The sequence below is a fragment of the Orcinus orca genome, chromosome 13 (genome assembly GCF_937001465.1).
Source record: "Orcinus orca chromosome 13, mOrcOrc1.1, whole genome shotgun sequence".
Classification (NCBI taxonomy): domain Eukaryota; kingdom Metazoa; phylum Chordata; class Mammalia; order Artiodactyla; family Delphinidae; genus Orcinus; species Orcinus orca.
Genome location: NC_064571.1, coordinates 30,073,202 through 30,092,062, shown reverse-complemented (window position 1 = coordinate 30,092,062; position 18,861 = coordinate 30,073,202). Strand labels below are relative to the sequence as shown.

The window sequence follows — 18,861 nt, the reverse complement described above, 5'->3', positions numbered from 1 at the left end:
CCAAATTGGAAAAGAAGTAAAACTGTCACTGTCTGCTGATGATATGACACTATACATAGAAAATCCTAAAGATGCCACCAGAAAACTACTAGAACTAATCAATGAATTTGGTAAGGTTGCAGGATACAAAATTAATGCACAGAAATCTCTTGCATTTCTATACACTAACAAACAATGAAAAATCAGGAACAGAAATTAAGGAAACACTCCCATTTACCATTGCAACAGAAAGGATAAAACACCTAGGAATAAACCTACTTAAGGAGGCAAAAACTTGTACTCAGAAAACTATAACACACTGATGCAAGAAATCAAAGATGACATAAACAGATGGAGAGATGTACCATGTTCTTGGATTGGAAGAATCAATATTGTGAAAATGACTATACTACCCAAAGCAATCTACAGATTCAATGCAATCCCTATCAAACTACCACTGGCATTCTTCACAGAATTAGAACAAAAAATCTTACAATTCATATGGAAACAAAAAAGACACCGAATAGCCAAGGTAACCTTGAGAAAGAAAAAAGGAGTTGGAGGAATCAGGCTCCCCGACTTCAAACTATACCACAAAGTTACAATTATCAAGACAGTGTGGTACTGGCACCAACAGAAATATAGACCAATGGTACAGGATAGAATGTTCAGAGATAAACCCACGCACATATGGGCACCTAATTTACGACAAAGGAGGCAAGAACATACAAGGGAGAAAACAGAGCCTCTGTAATAAGTGATGCTGGGAAAACTGGACAGCTACATGTAAAAGAATGAAATTAGAACACTACCTGACACCATACACAAAAATAAACTCCAAATGGATTAAAGACTTCAATGTAAGACTAGACACTATAAAACTTTTAGAGGAAAACTTAGGAAAAACACTTGTTTTGACATAAACCACAGCAAGATCTTTTTTGACCCACCTCCTAGAGTAACAGAAATAAAAACAAAAATAAACAAATGGGACCTAATTAAACTTAAAAGCTTTTGCACAGCAAAGGAAACCATAAGCAAGACCAAAAGACAACCCTCAGAATGGGAGAAAATATTTGCAAATGAAATGACAAAAGATTAATCTCCAAAATATACAAATGGCTCATGGAGATCAATATCAAAAAAACAAACAATCCAGTTAAAAAATGGGTGGAAGGCCTAAATAGACATTTCACAAAGAAAGACATACAGAGGGCCAAAAGGCACATGAAAAGATGCTCAACATCATTAATTATTAGAGAAATGCAAATCAAAACTACAGTGAGGTATCCCCTCATGCTGGTCAAGATGGCCCTTATCAAAAAAGCTAGAAAAAATAAATGCTGGAAAGGATGTGGAGAAAAGGGAACCCTCCTACACTGTTGGTGGGAATGTAAATTGATACAACCACTATGGAAACCAGTATGGAGGTTCCTTAAAAAACTAAAAATAGAACTACCATATGACCCAGCAATCCCACTACTGGGCATATACCCTGAGAAAACCATAAGTCAAAAAGAGACATGCACAACAATGTTCACTGCAGCACTATTTACAATAGCCAGGACATGGAACCAACCTAAATGTCCATCGACAGATGAATGGATAAAGAAGTGTGGCACATATATACAATGGAATATTACTCAGCCATAAAAAGAAACAAAATTGAGTTATTTGTAGTAAGGTGGATGTCTAGAGTCTGTCATACAGAGTGAAGTTAGAAAGAGCAAAACAAATACTGTATGCTAATGCATATATATGGAATCCAAAAATGAAAAAAAAAATGGTACTGATGAACCTAGTTGCAGGGCAGGAAAAAAGAGGTAGACATAGAGAATGGACTTGATGACATGGGGTGGGTGGGCGAAGCTGGGGCGAAGTGAGAGTAGCATTGACATATATACACTACCGAATGTAAAATAGTTGGCTGGTGGGAAGCAGGAGCATAGCACAGGGAGATCAGCTCGGTGCTTTGCAATGACCTAGAGGGGTGGGATAGGGAGGATGGGAGGGAGGTTCAAGAGGGAGGGGATATGGGGACATGTGTATGCATATGGCTGATTCACTTTGTTGTGCAACAGAAACTAACACAGTATTGTGAAGCAATTACACTCCAATAAAGATATATTCAAAAAAAAAAAAAAGAGAGAGAGAGAAAGGTATCTAAACAAAGCACTAAAGAAAATCACCAACCACAAGGAAAGAGAGAAAAAGAATTGAGAGAAACAATAAAAATAGCCAGAAAACAAATAACAGAATGGCCATAAGTACACACCTATCAATAATTATTTTAAACATAAATTGGACTAAATTCTCCAATCAAAAAAAAAAAGCCCCATCTATATGCTGCCTACAAAAGACTCACTTCACACATAAGGACACAAACAGACTGAATGCAAAAGGTTGGAAAAACACATTCCATGCAAATGGGAATGAAAAGAAAGCTGGGATAGCTATTCTCATATGAGACAAAATGGACTCTAAAACAAAGACTGCAATAAATGAAAGAGAGGCACTATGTAACAATAAGGGGGTTAATCCAGCAAGATATAACATTTATAAATATGTATGCACCCAACATAGGAGTACCAAAATATATGAAACAAATACTAATGAACTTCAAGAGAAAATTAACAGCAATATAACAATAGTAGGGGACTTTAACACCCCACTTACAGCAATGGATACATCACCCAGACAGAAAATCAGTAAGAAAATATCAGCCTTAAATGACACATTAGATCAGATGGGCATAACAGATTTATATAGAACACTCCATCCAAAAGCAGCAAAACACACATTCTTCTCAAGTGCACACAGAACATTTCCCAGGATCAATCACGTTAGGCCAAATATCAAGTCTCAATAAATTTAAGAAGACTGAAATCATATTAAGTATCTTTTCTGACCCCAATGGTGTGAAAATAGAAATTACAAGAAGAAAACTGGAAAAACCACCAAAACATGGAAATTAAACAACATGGTACTAAAATACTTGCCTCACAAAATAAAAGCCATATATGACAAACCCACAACTAACATCATATTCAACATTGAAAAGCTGAAAGCTTTTCCTCTAAGATCAGGGGCAGGACAAAGATGCCCACTCTCCCCACTTTTATTCAACATAATATTGGAACTCCTAGCCACAGCAATTAGGAAAGAAAAAGAAATAAAAGGCATACAAGTTAGAAAGGAAGAAGCAAAATTGTCACTATTTGCAGATGACATGATTTATATGTCAAAAAACCTAAAGAGTCCACCAAAAAACTATTTGAACTAATAAATGAATTCACTAAAGCTACAGGATACAAAATTAATATTCAACACTCTGTTGTCTTTATACATAAATAACGAACTATCAGGAACAGAAATCAGACAACCCCATTTAAAATTGCTTCAAAAAGAATAAAATATCAAGAAATGAATTTAACCAAGAAGGTAAAAGATCTGAAAACTAAAAGACATTGATGAAAGAAATTGAAGAAAACACAAATAAGTAAAAATCATTCTATGGTCATGGATTAGAAGAATTAATATTGTTAAAATGTCCATACTCCCCAAAGCAAGCTACATATTTAACACAATACCTATCAAAACTCCAATGGCATTTTTCACATAATGAGAAGAAATAATTCCAAAATTTGTATGGAACAATAAAATATCCTGAATAGCCAAAGCAATCTTGGGACATAAGAACAAAGCTGGAGGTATCACGCTCCCTGATTTCAAACTATTCTACACAGCTATAATCATAAAAACAGCATGGTATTTGCAACAAAACAGACACATAGATCAATGGAACAGAAAAGAGAGCCCAGGAATACACCCATGGATATATGGTCAATTAATTTACACAAAAGAGGCAAGAATATACAATGGGGAAAGGATAGTCCCTTCAATAAAGGGTGTTGGAAAAACTGGACAACTACACACCAAAAAATGAAACTGAACCACTATCTTATACCATACACAAAAAATAACTCAAAATGGATTAAAGACTTAAATATAACACCTGAAACTATAAAACCCCTAGGAGAAAACACAGGCAGTACTAAGCTCATTAACACCAAACCAGTCTTAGAGATTTTTTTTGCATCTGACTCCAAAGGCAAGGGAAACAAAAGCAAAAATAAATAAATGGGACTACATTTATTAAAAGGCTGCTGCATAGGAAAGGAAACCATCAAAAAAATGAAAAGGCAACCTACTGCATGGGAGAAGATATTTGCAAATCATATATCCAATAGAGGTTAACATCCAAAATACATAAAGAACTCATATATCTCAACAACAACAAAAAGCAGCCCAATAAAAAAATGGGCAGAGAATCTGAATAGACATTTTTCCAAAGAAGACAAAAAGATGGCCAAAAGGTGCATGAAAAAATGCTCAACATCACTAATCATCAGGGAAATGCAAAGCAAAACCACAATGAGATATCACCTCACAACTGTCAGAATGGCTACTATAAAAAAGACAAGAAATAACAAGCATTGGCAAGAATGTGGAGAAAAGGGACCCTCGTGCACTGTTGGTAGGAATGTAAATTGGTGCAGCCACTATGGAAAACAGTATGAAGGTTCTTCATAAATTAAAAAATATGTATGATCTAGCAATTCCACTTCCGGGTATTTATCTAAAGAAAACAAAAATATAATTTGAAATGATATATGCATCTCTATGTTCATTGCACCATTATTTACAATAGTCAAGATATGGAAACAACCTAAGTGTCCATTGATGGATGACACATCAATGGATAAAGATATGGTGTGTGTGTGTGTGTGTGTGTGTGTGTGTGTGTGTGTGTGTGTGTAATGGAATACTACTCAGCCATACAAAAGAATAAAATCTTTCCATTTGTGACAATATGGATGGACCTTGAGGATAAAGTTATGCTAAGTGGAATAAGTAAAACAGAGAAAAACCAATACCACATGAATTCACTTATATGTGGAATCTAAAAACAAAACAAGCAAAGCAAAACAAAACCCAGACTCATAGCTACAGAGAACAGATTGGTGGTTACCATGGCGAGGGAGGGAGGAAGGACTGGGATAGAGTTGGGGGGATCGTGAAGTACAAACTTCCAGTTATAAAATAAATAAGTTATGGGGATGTAAAGTACAGCATGGGGAATATAGTCACTAATATTGTATTAACTTTCTATGGTGCTGGATTGTAACCAGACTTACGGTGTTCATTTTGCAATGTATACAAATGTCAAATCACTATGTTGTACACCAGAAACTAATATTGTATGTCAACTATATTTCAATGAAAGAAAGTGTTACTAGGTAGCACAGTCATAGTATATCACCAAAGTAGACAATAAGCTATTATTCTCAATGAACCTTTCATTTCTTCTACATTAGACAGGCTTATGGAAAAAATGTCTTCTTTTTTTCTATTCCATTTACAATACTTACAGTCAAAAGCCACTTAAGGAAAACAAAAACACAAGGATAAAATGAAGAACTGTAGTGGTAGAAAGTAAAATCAATAGCAACTTGAGATCTATTCCTGAACAGGAAGAATTATTCCAAAATTATCTCTTCTACTGATTCGACCTTTCAGAAAAATAAAAATTCTTTATATATCTTTATCAATCTTTATCCACTGTCTTCCTTCTAGGAAACTAGGTAATTCTTGCCTTTTGCCCATACCTTTAAATTCTGGAATGCATTTGTAATAAAATCCAGAGTCTCAAGAGCTCTCAGAAACAGAGGAGATACCAATTTTTCAAAAATGTCTGAGGTACAAGTCATTTATTCAAAGGCAAGTATTGTTACCACATTTCTTCATCCCTTCCAAACTCTAATGATTGTTTGTTATTTGTCTGAGTACAGGTGAGAGCAAGAAGGAAGCTGAGAAGGGTAGGGAGTAGGAGGAGAGGAAATGTTAGGTAAATCTAAAAAACAAAAAATCTAATATCACTACTAATAGAACCCAAAGGACAAATGCTTCTCATTCTATCAACATTACATTGAAGATTCCAATCCAGTATAATACTTCCTTTCAAATGTACCATTAGGGTTTTCTCTCTGTAGTAACCTATCATAAAAAGAAGAATCCAATTAGGCCCCAGTTTTTAATTGTCTGTCAGAAAGAATTATTCTTCATGATAGATTTCTTCACAAGTTAAAATTAAGGAATTAGTAAGACAAAACAACAAAACAGCATGACCAAAAAAAAAAACATACTGGACAGAGTCATGAGATGTAACTTGTAGTTCTAAGCACTACTCATTACTTGTATGACCTAACATGATTTTGGTTTGCTTGCTGAAAAGAAAATGAAAATTTTGAGTCTCTAAAGATAATTCTAGCTTGAAAATTATAAATACATTTATTATTTCAACACCTGAAACAACATAAGCTCATTAAAAAAGGGGTAGAATAATTATCCAACTTTGAAAATAAAAAAATTTTAAAAGGGATCAGTTTTTTTAAGTACCGTAACTCTTTCTGACAAGATAGAAGATACAAAGTTAATAACTGCTGTAATAATTAATATCTAAAAAATCTGAATCAAAAATAGTCACCATAGTTCTAAGTAAATGGCAAATTTTTCTCCCTTCCATCTTCTTCGACAAAATATTACAAAGTGCTCTGAGTTTCTTAAATATTATCAAAATGGAAAATATTCAATAATATACACTGAAAATTTGAAAAACTTAAGCACATTGTCTAGATGAAGAAAACTATTCTTTTGTTTAAAAAGTAAGTTTTAAATTTTGGAAAGGAGCAGGATGTTAAGGTATATCTGTAATTACTTTGTACCCAATAGATCCAGTAAGACATACTGTCTGCCTAAAAATTAATTTTCCCCTAGCAAAATTAAGAGAAGTCTAAAAACAAGTTGCTCTAAGTACGTGCACTGAGTTACCAGAATTACTTCCCCATGTCTACCTACATATGCTCTTCTCCTCATGGCTTTGCATCAAGAAAATGATTTCGCAGATCCAACATAACTTACTTGACATGGTATTGAATGAAAAAAAAATGATGTGTTAGAAACCCACATTTGGATTTAAACATTCTGTTTCAAATAAAGGCTTCTGTAAGAAGTCCAATGCAAAGAAGAAATTTAAAGACCACATCAAAGTGAAGGGCAATACTCCAAACTGCCCTCTAAAGAGAGGAGAATGATGAAGGAAGCCAATTTTTAGCAGAGGAAACCCATACCTTTAGTGTGGTTTACTAGGAAAGCCAGGGTATGCTTCTCCTATCCTGTAAATTACCTTGACTTTGGGGCATGATCTTGGGACTGTAGTAACGTTACTGGATATAATTCATTGGCTATGTGGAGTGCTAATGAGACCAAGGATGGGGGAAGGCAAATACATATAGGACAATTACCCATACAGAAAAACTCCATAGAAGGAAAAACTTGGTTATGGTCCTACTAAAATTTATGCATTGTATTAACGACTGGTAATAAAGCAAATCTGGAAAAATAATACAGATAACAATGTAGTTTATAATATAAATAGGAAAGTTATGAAAATACTAAACATAAGTCCATTTTCTAACACAAAGACTGTTTAAAGAAAAGCTACTAAGAGATCCAATCTATGAAGTATGGGAATATTTGCAAAAAATTACATAAGTTACTATTCTGTACTTGATTCACATCTGCTGGAAACAATAAAAATTACAAAGAAAATACTGCACAAATTAACTTTCCAAAGCTAAGCTTCAACCACTTTGAAAGTTTTCATTAAAATGTCAAAGGTTCTAAGCAAATCATCTAGCACTGTAACTGGCACACAGTAAAATGTGAAATGACATTTGAAAAATAACAGTTTCTTTCTTCCTTCCATAACATAACATTTCCTTGCTTTATCAATTGCTTTCTATCAACACAGAAGATACGTTTTTCATGAACCACACTAGGCAGGTACGAAGAATATCAGGACAGCAAGAGCATATCTCTACTACCCACTTCTTTAAGAAGTACCATAGGAAAAGCAGCAGCATAATTGCAATTTAGTCACCCTAAGAAAGACGGTTAAACGTAACAACCATGAGCTAGTTCATAAAAACGAATTAAAAAACTGAACCCAATTTCCCACAACATTTAGTTTTGAAAAACCACAGTAGGCAGAGTGTTATGGAATAGAGAGAACATATCTCTACCTCCTACTCTTAAGAAAGTGCCATAGGAAAAAGAATAGCAATAATTGCAAGTTAGCCAATCTATGAAAGACCAAACATTACAAATATGATCTAGTTTATGAAAATAAATTTAAAGGCTGATACAAATGTTACACAAAAACTGAGTAGTAAACTGTAAGATTTAATCTCAATGACATTATTAAAATTTCCAATTTGGACTGTCCATCTAACAAATGTGATTTTAAATGCCTCATTCTTACCCACAAAAGAAGCTAGAAATGCTAGTTTAAAAAAAAAATTAATTTGCTGTTTTGTGATGATCATTGCAAGATGATTTACTATGAATAGCTAGAAGAGGGTTAAGATTAACTCTGTGGTTCTAATTACTGCATATTTTGTGTTACGATGTTTTATGAGTCTTTTTAATGGGCTGAGACACACTATTTTAAGACACCATTTTACAATATATATGGAATCGTATTTTTTTTTAAATATCAATAGTACAAAAAGCAGGCATTCTATAAGAAGAAAAAGAGAACAAAGTTAATAAAAAATGACAGCAAGAATGGCTCAGGGCCAAAGACCCATTTGAAACTTATGAAATCTTCCTAAGATCAGACGGACATGTGTTCTCTTATTGCTAGGTGTAAAACTATACATTTACACAAGCTTCTGTTTCCAGTTTTAACTTAAAAGCCAGGTGTTTCTCAAGATATTAAAGGTTCCCAGGCATCCTCCCCCAAAAATTCAATTTTGTTATCACAGCACACATCACAGCACATCTATCCCAGTAAGGATGACCAAGTTTATATTTATAACGTGTAAAGTAGAGGGTCTGTAAATAATTTTGAATCTAGAAATAGCACTATGTAGCAAATAAAAAGAAGGAATATAAAATGTCTACTAATAGGGAATTGGATCAGAAAAACTAATGGGAAATTATATAGCACAAATGTGAAGAAATATTATTCAACAAATATTTTTTTTTGAAAAAATTTTATTCTGTGGGAGGGCTTTCTCTAATTGTGGCAAGCGGGGGCCACTCTTCATCGCGATGTGCAGGTCTCACAGGCTCCAGACGCGCAGGCTCAGTAGTTGCGGCTCATGGGCCCAGTTGCTCCACGGCATGTGGGATCTTCCCAGACCAGGGCTCGAACCCGTGTCCCCTGCATTAGCAGGAAGATTCTCAACCACTGTGTGTGGTTGAGGGAAGCCCCTCAATAAATATTTAAAAGACATGTCTTTAAAGAATATTTAGTTACACAGAGAAATATTCTTTTTTGTTTGTTTGGCCACACTGTGAGGCATGCGGGATCTTAGTTCCCCAACCAGGGATTGAACCTGTGCCCCCTGCATTGGGAGTGTGGAGTCTTAACCACTGGACCACCAGGGAAGTCCCCGAGAAATATTCTTAATATTATGTTAACTTAAAAAAATCAATATATAATTTATATATACAATATTAAGATTTTATAAGACAGATGCGGATATAAACAACTGTAAAGGAATATCCACTTCAGACAATGGTAAACTAGATAATTTAGATAAAATTAACTAAACAAAATATACAAGCCATCTGCTTAAAGACTTCAGAAAGCTAAATGATGGTGAAAACTTATTAGGTAGGCCAGAATCCAGGAAAGGGAAGTGGCATGAGGAAGAGACACCAACATCTGCAGCCATTTTTCCTTTGAGAGCATTTACCAATACTGAAAGGGTAACAGACTGGCTAAATGGCAATCTTTGCAATACCAAAACATTAGGAAACAGGAATAAAAGTCTCCATCAGGGAGGAATGGCCTTGGGTGTACCTTTCTTAATGGCTGAAACCTTGAATGTTGCACCCTTTGACAAGGTTAAGTCAGGATCAGACAGGCCCTTGTAGAGACTCATACTAAGCATTAATTGGATTAAAGTGAACCAAAGAAAAGACATAAAATCAAAAGACAGGCTAATAATATAATTTTTAAAATAAAAATAATTTTGTTAAAAGAAAATTTTTTCAAAACATAATTTGATGTAGTAAAAGAAACAATAACAGAGAAATTAAGAAAACATAAGTACTATAAAACAAGTGCTCAAAGAAGAGAAACAACATGCCAAAAAAAGGGAAAATGTCAGAAGAATATTTTTTTTTAAGAGTGATGAGTGTTAGTGGAAGAAAGTGAGTAAAATATTAAAAGCATTACAGAACTGAAAGCATATTAGAAGCCAGAAGCAATACACCATGTTAGGGGCAAGAAGCAGAGAACTGACATAAATTAAAGGACAAATACACATATACATAAGATAACAAAGATATGAAAAAATCAGTGAAATGATGATAAATATAAAGAACTAACAATGAAACGCTAACGAAATGGTAAGTACTATTTCAGATTAAGAAAAAAAACAAGTAGAATATAAAAATGTTGAAGGATAAAAAATTTTTAAAGTTCTAAATTTCTACGTCAAAGAAAACTACCACGTTCCCCCCAAAATAATCAATACCAAGATACAGCTTAGTAAGATTCCAAAAGTTTAAGTCTAAAGATCTTATCATTATCAAGTCAAAAGAAGTCAAGCAGATCTCAGGCTTCTTCTCAATAACAAAAGATAAGGGGGCATTAGGAGAGAGAAAGCCCAGGAAGGACCTGTTCAAAGATAATATAAAAAGCCAAAATGGAATAGACTTCCAGTTTCAGCTCTGAAGGGCAAAGAGCTTAGAAGTTGTCACTCCCGTCCTCATAACAAGAAAAAAGCTAAAAAACAAGAAAACAAACCTACTCTTCTAAATCCATTAGCGAACTGAGGTCACAAGGCAGACTGCCACCCAAGAATTAGAGAGGTAGACACAGAGAATCACAGCTTATCAGAAGGAGAAGTGCCTAAAGCCTACCCAGTAACTGGTAGGAAAACTTAAATAATAATTGAATTCCTGGAGGCTGGGTTTGAGATAGCTTAAGAGTTGAAACTCCTGGGGACCCGGTGATAGGAGGGCCCCTACACATCCATGAGTTTTACCTCCAGAAGCCGTCCAAGGTTCTCATGGAGAACATCCAAGAAAAACTCCCTCATACTTATGACAGGGGAAATGGAAAAGTAACCATTTTGAAATATGCCCCCTCTAGCCCTGCTTTATCACAGAGGGGATTAAAAAGAAAGGGTAAGAAACTCTGAAGGTCACAGCTCAGAGATTTTGTCCAATCTAAAACAAAACAAAAATGGAGATCTAATCATCAAACTACAAACTACTTCCCTTCCCCAATACCTTACCACCACATCAACAGGGCTCCAGTGTACTTACAATGAATTACAACTGAGAGAACTACAAGAAAAAGACTCTATTTTAAAAGAAGGAAGTAGGGGGCTTCCCTGGTGGCGCAGTGGTTGAGAGTCCGCTTGCTGATGCAGGGGACACAGGTTCGTGCCCCGGTCTGGGAGGATCCCACATGCAGCGGAGCGGCTGGGCCCATGAGCCATGGCCGCTGAGCCTGTGCGTCCAGAGCCTGTGCGTCCAGAGCCTGTGCTCCACAACGGGAGAGGCCACAACAGTGAGAGGCCTGCGTACCGCAAAAAAAAAAAAGGAGGAAGTAGGGAAACCCAAAGACAAAAGGTCAAACAAAAGCAAGACAAAAATTGAAGCCTCTGACAACTACAGTTATAGCAAACATTAAATACAGCCTAACTCCTACCCAGATAAACATAAACACTCATTAAAATCCTGTTTTCCTTAGTTCCTATTATATGATACATCACGTCTGCTAGAGAGAGGGTAAAATGAGGAATAAATGGGTACAGGGTTTCCTTTTGGGATAATGGAAATGTTTTGGAAGTAAACAGAGGTGGTGGTTACACAACATTGTGAATGTACTAAATGCCACTAAATCATTCACTTTAAAATGGGTAATTCTGTTATCTGAATTTCACTTCAATTTTTTAAAAAGATTTTTTAAAATTTTATAATAATAGGTAAATGTATTAGGTTATTACAGTTAATGGGTAAGGGAAATGTACAAAAGCAATGATGATATATGGGACAGAAGGAGGACCTAGGAATACTCTGTTTTAAGATATCTTCCCAACCTGTGAAGTGTTATTTGAAAGTGGATTTGATTAATTATAAATGTATATTGAAAGTGCTAGAGCAACCAGTAAGAAAATTTTAAAGAAAGTATAATTATTTGTTGAGAGAAGAGAGAAAATGGAATCATAAAATACTCAAAACTATAGAAAGCAGAATTAGAAAAAGTTTTTCAAAAACAAAGAACAAATGCAATGAATTGAAGAATCACAAATATGATGGATATTAAGCCAACTATATCAATAATCACTTTAAATGTGAATGGTCTGAATATACCAACTAAAATACAGAGACTGAAAAATGGATTAAAAAACAAGACCCAACTTTATGTTACCTACAAGAAACCCACTTAAAACATAAAGTCACAGGTTAAAAAGTAAAGAAATGGAGAAAGATATACCATGCTAACACTAATCCAAAGAAAAATGAAATAACTATATTATGTTCTAAAGCTGACTTCAGAACAAGGAAAAGAATAAAGAGGGTATTACATAATTACATACTTCCTAAACTTAATAAAGAACATTTATTAAAAACTTACATAGCACATTATAGTTAATGTTGAGAAACTATATGCTTTCCTCCTTAGATCAAGAAGGAGGCAAGGATGTTCCCTCTTATTCAACACTATATTGGAAGTCCTACCTAATGCAATATGGCAAGAAAAGGAAATAAAATGTATACAAATTAAGAATGAAGAAATAAAACTGTCTTTATTTGAAGATGACGTGATTGTCTATGTAAAAATTTCCAAAGAACCAACAACAACCAAAAAACCTCCTAAAACAGATAAGTGATTACAGAAAAGTTGCAGGATAGAAGTAAATGTACAAAAATTAATTGCTTCATAAATTCCTGAAATGAACAATTGGAATTAGAAATTTAAACACAACACTACCTACATTAGCACCCAAAAGAAATACTTAGCTATAAATCTAACTATGTAAAACCTATAGGAGGAAAACTACAAAACTCTGATGAAAGAAATGAAAGATCTAAATAAATGGAGCTATAGTCCATGTTCATTGATAGGAAGATTCAATACTGTTAAGATATCAGTTCTTTACCACTTGTTCTATAGATTCAATGCAATACCAATAAAAATCCCAGTAAGTTATTTTGTGGATATCACCAAACTGGTTCTAAAAGTTGTAGAAAGGCAAAAGACACAGAACAGTCAGCATAATACTGAAGACAAAGAACAGTATAAGAGAACTGATAATGTCCAACTTCAAGATTTAGTATAAAGCTACTGTGATAAATACAGTGTGGTATGGGCAAAAGAACACACAAATATTGGGTTGGCCAAAAGGTTCGTTCGGTTTTTTTCCATAAGATGGCTCTAGTAGCACTTAAGTTGTATTTAACTTCATTCAAAACAATTTTGTTAGATTGTACTGTGACAACTGTCATATCAGTGTGCATTAAAAAAAAAAAAAACAACTTATCAAAATTAGTGAAATTTTGTGTAGACATTTTAATATTGAAGATGTTAGAAAAAAAGCAACATTTTTGGCATATTATGCTTTATTATTTCAAGAAAGGTGAAAATGCAACTGTAACGCAAAAAAAGATTTGTGCAGTGCGTGGAGAAGGTGCTGTGACTGATCGAATGTGTCAAAAGTGGTCTGTAAAGTTTCATGCTGTAGATTTCTTGCTGGACAATGCTCCACAGTTGGGTAGACCAGTTGAAGTTGACAGCGATCAAATCGAGACATTAATTGAGAACAATCAACATTATACCATGTGGGAGATAGCCAACATACTCAAAATATCCAAATCAAGTGTTGAAAATCATTTGCACCAGCTTGGTTATGATCATCACTTTGATGTTTGGGTTCCACATAAGTTAAGAGAAGAAAACTTGCTTGACCGTATTTCCACGTGCAATTCTCTACTTAAACTTAACGAAAACGTTCCATTTTTAAAACGAATTGTGACAGGCGATGAAAAGTGGATACTGTACAATAATGTGGAACACAAGACATCATGGGGCAAGCAAAATGAAGCACACCAACCGCACCAAAGTCTGATCTTCATCCAAAGAAGGTGATGTTGTGCATATGGTGGGACTGGAAGGGAGTCCTCTATTATAAGCTCCTACCAGAAAACCAAATGATTAATTCCAACAAGTACTGCTCCCAATTAGACCAACTGAAAGCAGCACTCAACGAAAAGCGTCTGGAATTAGTCAACAGAAAATGTGTGATCTTCCATTACAATAACGCAAGAACTCATGTTTCTTTGATGACCAGGCAAAAACTGTTACAGCTTGGCTGGGAAGTTCTGATTCATCTGCCATACTCACCAGAAATTGCACCTTCAGATTTCCATTTATTTAGGTCTTTACAAAATTCTCTTAATGGAAACAATTTCAATTCCTTGGAAGACTGTAAAAGGCACCTAGAACAGCTCTTTGCTCAAAAAGATAAAAAGTTTTGGGAAGATGGAATTATGGGACTTCCCTCGGGGTGCATTGGTTAAAAATCTGCCTGCCAATGCAGGGGACACGAGTTCGAGCCCTGGTCCGGGAAGATCCCACATGCCGCAGGGCAACTAAGCCCGTGTGCCACAACTACTCAGCCTGAGCTCTAGAGCCCGCGAGCCATAACTACTGATCCCGCATGCCACAACTACTGAAGCCCATGCACCTAGAGCCTGTGCTGCGCAACAAGAGAAGCCACCACAATGAGAAGCCCACACACTGCAATGAAGACCCAACACAGTCAAAAATTAATTAATTAATTAATTTTTTAAAATTAAAGGTATAATTGATGGTCAGGGAAAAGAGAATATTAAAAGAAAAAAAGATGGAATTACGAAGTTCCCTGAAAAATGGCAGAAGGCAGTGGAACAAAATGGTGAATATGTTGTTCAATAAAGTTCTTGGTGAAAACAAAAAACGTCTTTTATTTTTACTTAAAAACCAGAGGAACTTTTTGGCCAACCCAACAGATCAATAGAACAGAAAATAAATTCCAGAAATAGACCCACACAAATATAGTCAACTGATCTTTGACAAAAAAACAAAGGTAATTCAATAGAAAAGGGAGAGTCATTTCAACAAATGTACTAGAACTACTGGACATCCACATGCAAAAAGAATGAATATAGACACAGACTTTAATAACATTCACAAAAAAAAAAGAAAAGAAAAATCAAAATGGATCATAGATCTAAATATAAAATGCAAAAATGTAAAACCACTAGATGATTAGAGAAAAATCCAGGTGACCTTGGGCTTGGTAATAACTTTTTAGTTAACAATACCAAAAGCATGATCCATGAAAGAAGAATTGGCAAGTTGGAGTTCATTAAAATTAAAAACATCTTCTCTGTGAAAGGCCCTGTTAAGAGAAGAAGAAGACAACTCGCAGATTAGGAGAAAATCTTTGCAGAACACATATCTAATAAAAGGATTGGTATCAACATACATAAAGAACTCTTAGAACTCAACAAAAAAAACAAACAACCCAACTTAAAAATGAGCAAATGTTCTGAATAGACACCTCACCAAAGAATATATACAGATAACAAATAACCATTTGAAAGGATGCTCAACATCATCTGTTATTGGAGAGTTGCTAATTAAAACAACAACAAGATACCACTACAGACCTATTATGGCTAAAATTTAAAAAAACAAAAAACTGACAATACCAAATGCTGGTGAAGATGGGGAGCAATAGGATCTCTCATCTATTGCTGTTGGTAATGTAAAATGGTACAGCCACTCTGGAAGACAGTTTAGTGGTTTCTTACAAAGGTAAATATAGTCTTACCATATGATCCACCCAGAATTTACTCCTAGGTATTTACCCAGAAGAGTTTAAAATTTACATACACACAAATGTTTATAGCAGCTATATTCATAACTGCCCAAACTTGGAAGCAACCAAGATATCCCTCAATAGGTGAAAGGATAAAGAAACTGTGGTACATCCATACAATGGAATATTATTGTAAAATCAAAAGTAATGAGCTATCATGCCATGAAAAGACACAGAGGAAACTTAAAGGCATACTGCCAAGTGAAAAAAGCAGTCTGAAAGCCCACATATCATATGATTCTAATTATATGACATTCTAGAAAAAACAAGACTATGGAGGCAATAAAAAAATCAGTGGTTGCAGAGATTTGGAGGTGGAGGAAGGGATAAATAGTTTGAAGCACAGAAAATTTTTAGCCTGGTGAAACTATTCTGTATGATACTACAATTATGAATATGTGACATTACGCATGTCTCAAAACTTATAGAACTGTACAACACAAAGAATAAGCCCTAATTTAAATTATAAATCTTATTTAATAATAATATATCACGTTGTCACAAATGGTAGGATCTCCTTCTTTCTCGTGGCTGAATAATATTCCACTTTATTTATACACACACACACACACACACACACACACACACACACATACCACATCTTCTTTATCCATTCATCCACTGACAGACACTTAAGTTGTTTTCATATCTTGGCTACTGTGAATAAATCATGTAATAAACATGGGAGTACAGTTATCTTTTTGATATCTTATTTTCATTTCCTTTAGGTAAACCCTTGCTAAGCAAGATAAGTCAGACAAAGACAAATACTGTATAATATTACTTATATATGGAATCTAAAAACCAAAATCTAAATTCATAAAACCAGAGGATAGAACGGTGGTTACCAGGGGCTGGGGGTGGGGGAAATTCGGGAGATATTGTTTAAGAAAAGAGTACAAACTTGCAACTAGTAAATAATCACTGTAGCATAATCACTAGAGCATAGCACAGTGATTATGGTCAGCAATACTGTATTATAAACTTCAAAAGTGCTTAGAGACTAGATCTTAAATGTTATCACCACGAAAAAAGAAATTATAATTATGTGACATGATAGAGGTGTTAGCTAAAGCTATGGTGGTAATCATACTGCAATATTATAAATGGATCAAGTCCACACATTGTACACCTTAAACTTACACAATTACATCTCAAAAAATCAATACTGATTCATCAATTGTAATAAATATACTCCACTAATAAAAGATATTAATAACAGGGGAAACTGTAATGGGGAGAGAAGGGGTATATGAGAACATTCTATTTACTCAACTTTTCTATAAACCTAAAACTTACCAAAATAATACAGCCTATCAATTTTTTTAAAAGCCAAGAAGTTATTTTAAAATCACATATATTAGGGGGATGTATTCATATTTTTTAATCCCTGGGGAAAAATCACATTTTATGAGTCCTTCTTGAAAACCCTACTTGAAGTTAGAAATGCAACTAATCTTGATTTAAAATAAAGTACTTGTGACTGAAGAAGTTGGCTATTAAAGGATTAGTAGAAAGACTAATTCTTTTAAAATTGAATTAGCTCTAAATAATTTACCACACATTGATAAGACAACATGAAACTGCTATATCTAGAAGCTTTATATTACATAAAGATTATAATATATTTTAAAACTTCATATTACATAAAAAGAACAATTAATTATAATTATAACCAGAAATTATGCCCTCCAAAACAAAAAAGGTAAGAATAAATGAGATGAAAAGAAAAAGGATATAGTATAAGAGCATTAATTTCTTTATCCTGCATTGGGACAGTCATCAAATATTCAACAATAAGAGTGTTGTGAAAAGTGAAAAGCCAAGTTGTGGGCACACTGTGAATGCCAGGGTAAACTGCTGTAGCACTGAGTACATATCTCTATTAAAGCATCTATCACTTAATATTATAACTAGACGTACTCTTCTTCACCAACTGGAATATACATAAACTCGTAGAAGACAGAGGCCATAACTCGTTCACCTTTGTGCTGAGCACACACTATGCAGGCCTCAGTAAATATAGAATTGAACTGAAAAACATCAAAAGTATCACTGCTAAAGCATTAAAAAGAACTATAAAAGCTAAAGTTTCATTCAAGAGGGAAGCATGACTAGAAGAATTTTCTTTTTTTATTCTTTAATTATTATTATTACAGAGTACAACACCAAGTTTGTGGGCAGAGGGAAAAGGGCCAACTAAGGGACTGAAAATGTAAGGAAGAGGGATATACTATTGAAACAATGTTTTAGAAAAATCAGGAAGAAGCAAGATCAAAAAGCTTGTAGCTATTAGCCTCATTATGGAAGCCAGGCACTTCTTTCTCTGAAACAGGAAAGGAAGGGTGATGACCCAGAGGGAATTTGAAATAGAAAAAAAAACTTGAGAAATGGCCTAGATCTCTTTTAAACTTCTACCTAATCACCTCCCTTTTCTAGGTAAAAGCTCACCTGCTGAAATACAGAATAGAGGTAAAGTCGTGGGATTGAGTAACATAAGAAAAGTTTAGAATATTCACCCCAGGAAAAGTAATCAGGACTTGTGAGATAATTATAAGTATTTATAAGTAGACATAAATGTCTAGGTTAGTTCAGGTAGCATGATTATAATGGATACAATCTGGATAATTATATTACCTTTTCCAGGAATAAATTCTCAGTAGCAGTAATTTTTTTCTTGTTATGGAACTTCCTGCCTAAATCTCTTATTTGTTCAATAAAACCATCATACCTCATGTGAGGAAGAGAGGGCAACAATGAACATAGTGGTTAATAGTAAGTAGAACATTCTCTCACCAACAGAACAGACAAACCATGTTGACAGCTCCATATTCTCATGCCTGTCAATTAATTAAAATCTTATCAA

At 34.4% G+C, this 18,861-nt stretch overlaps 1 protein-coding gene across 15 annotated transcripts in view; it reads right to left on the bottom strand.

Annotated features, from left to right (window-relative positions):
* Window positions 1-18,861, bottom strand: part of EXOC6B (exocyst complex component 6B) — a 721,405-nt gene that overhangs the window by 470,362 nt on the left and 232,182 nt on the right. The gene's annotated exons all lie outside the window — the stretch shown is intronic.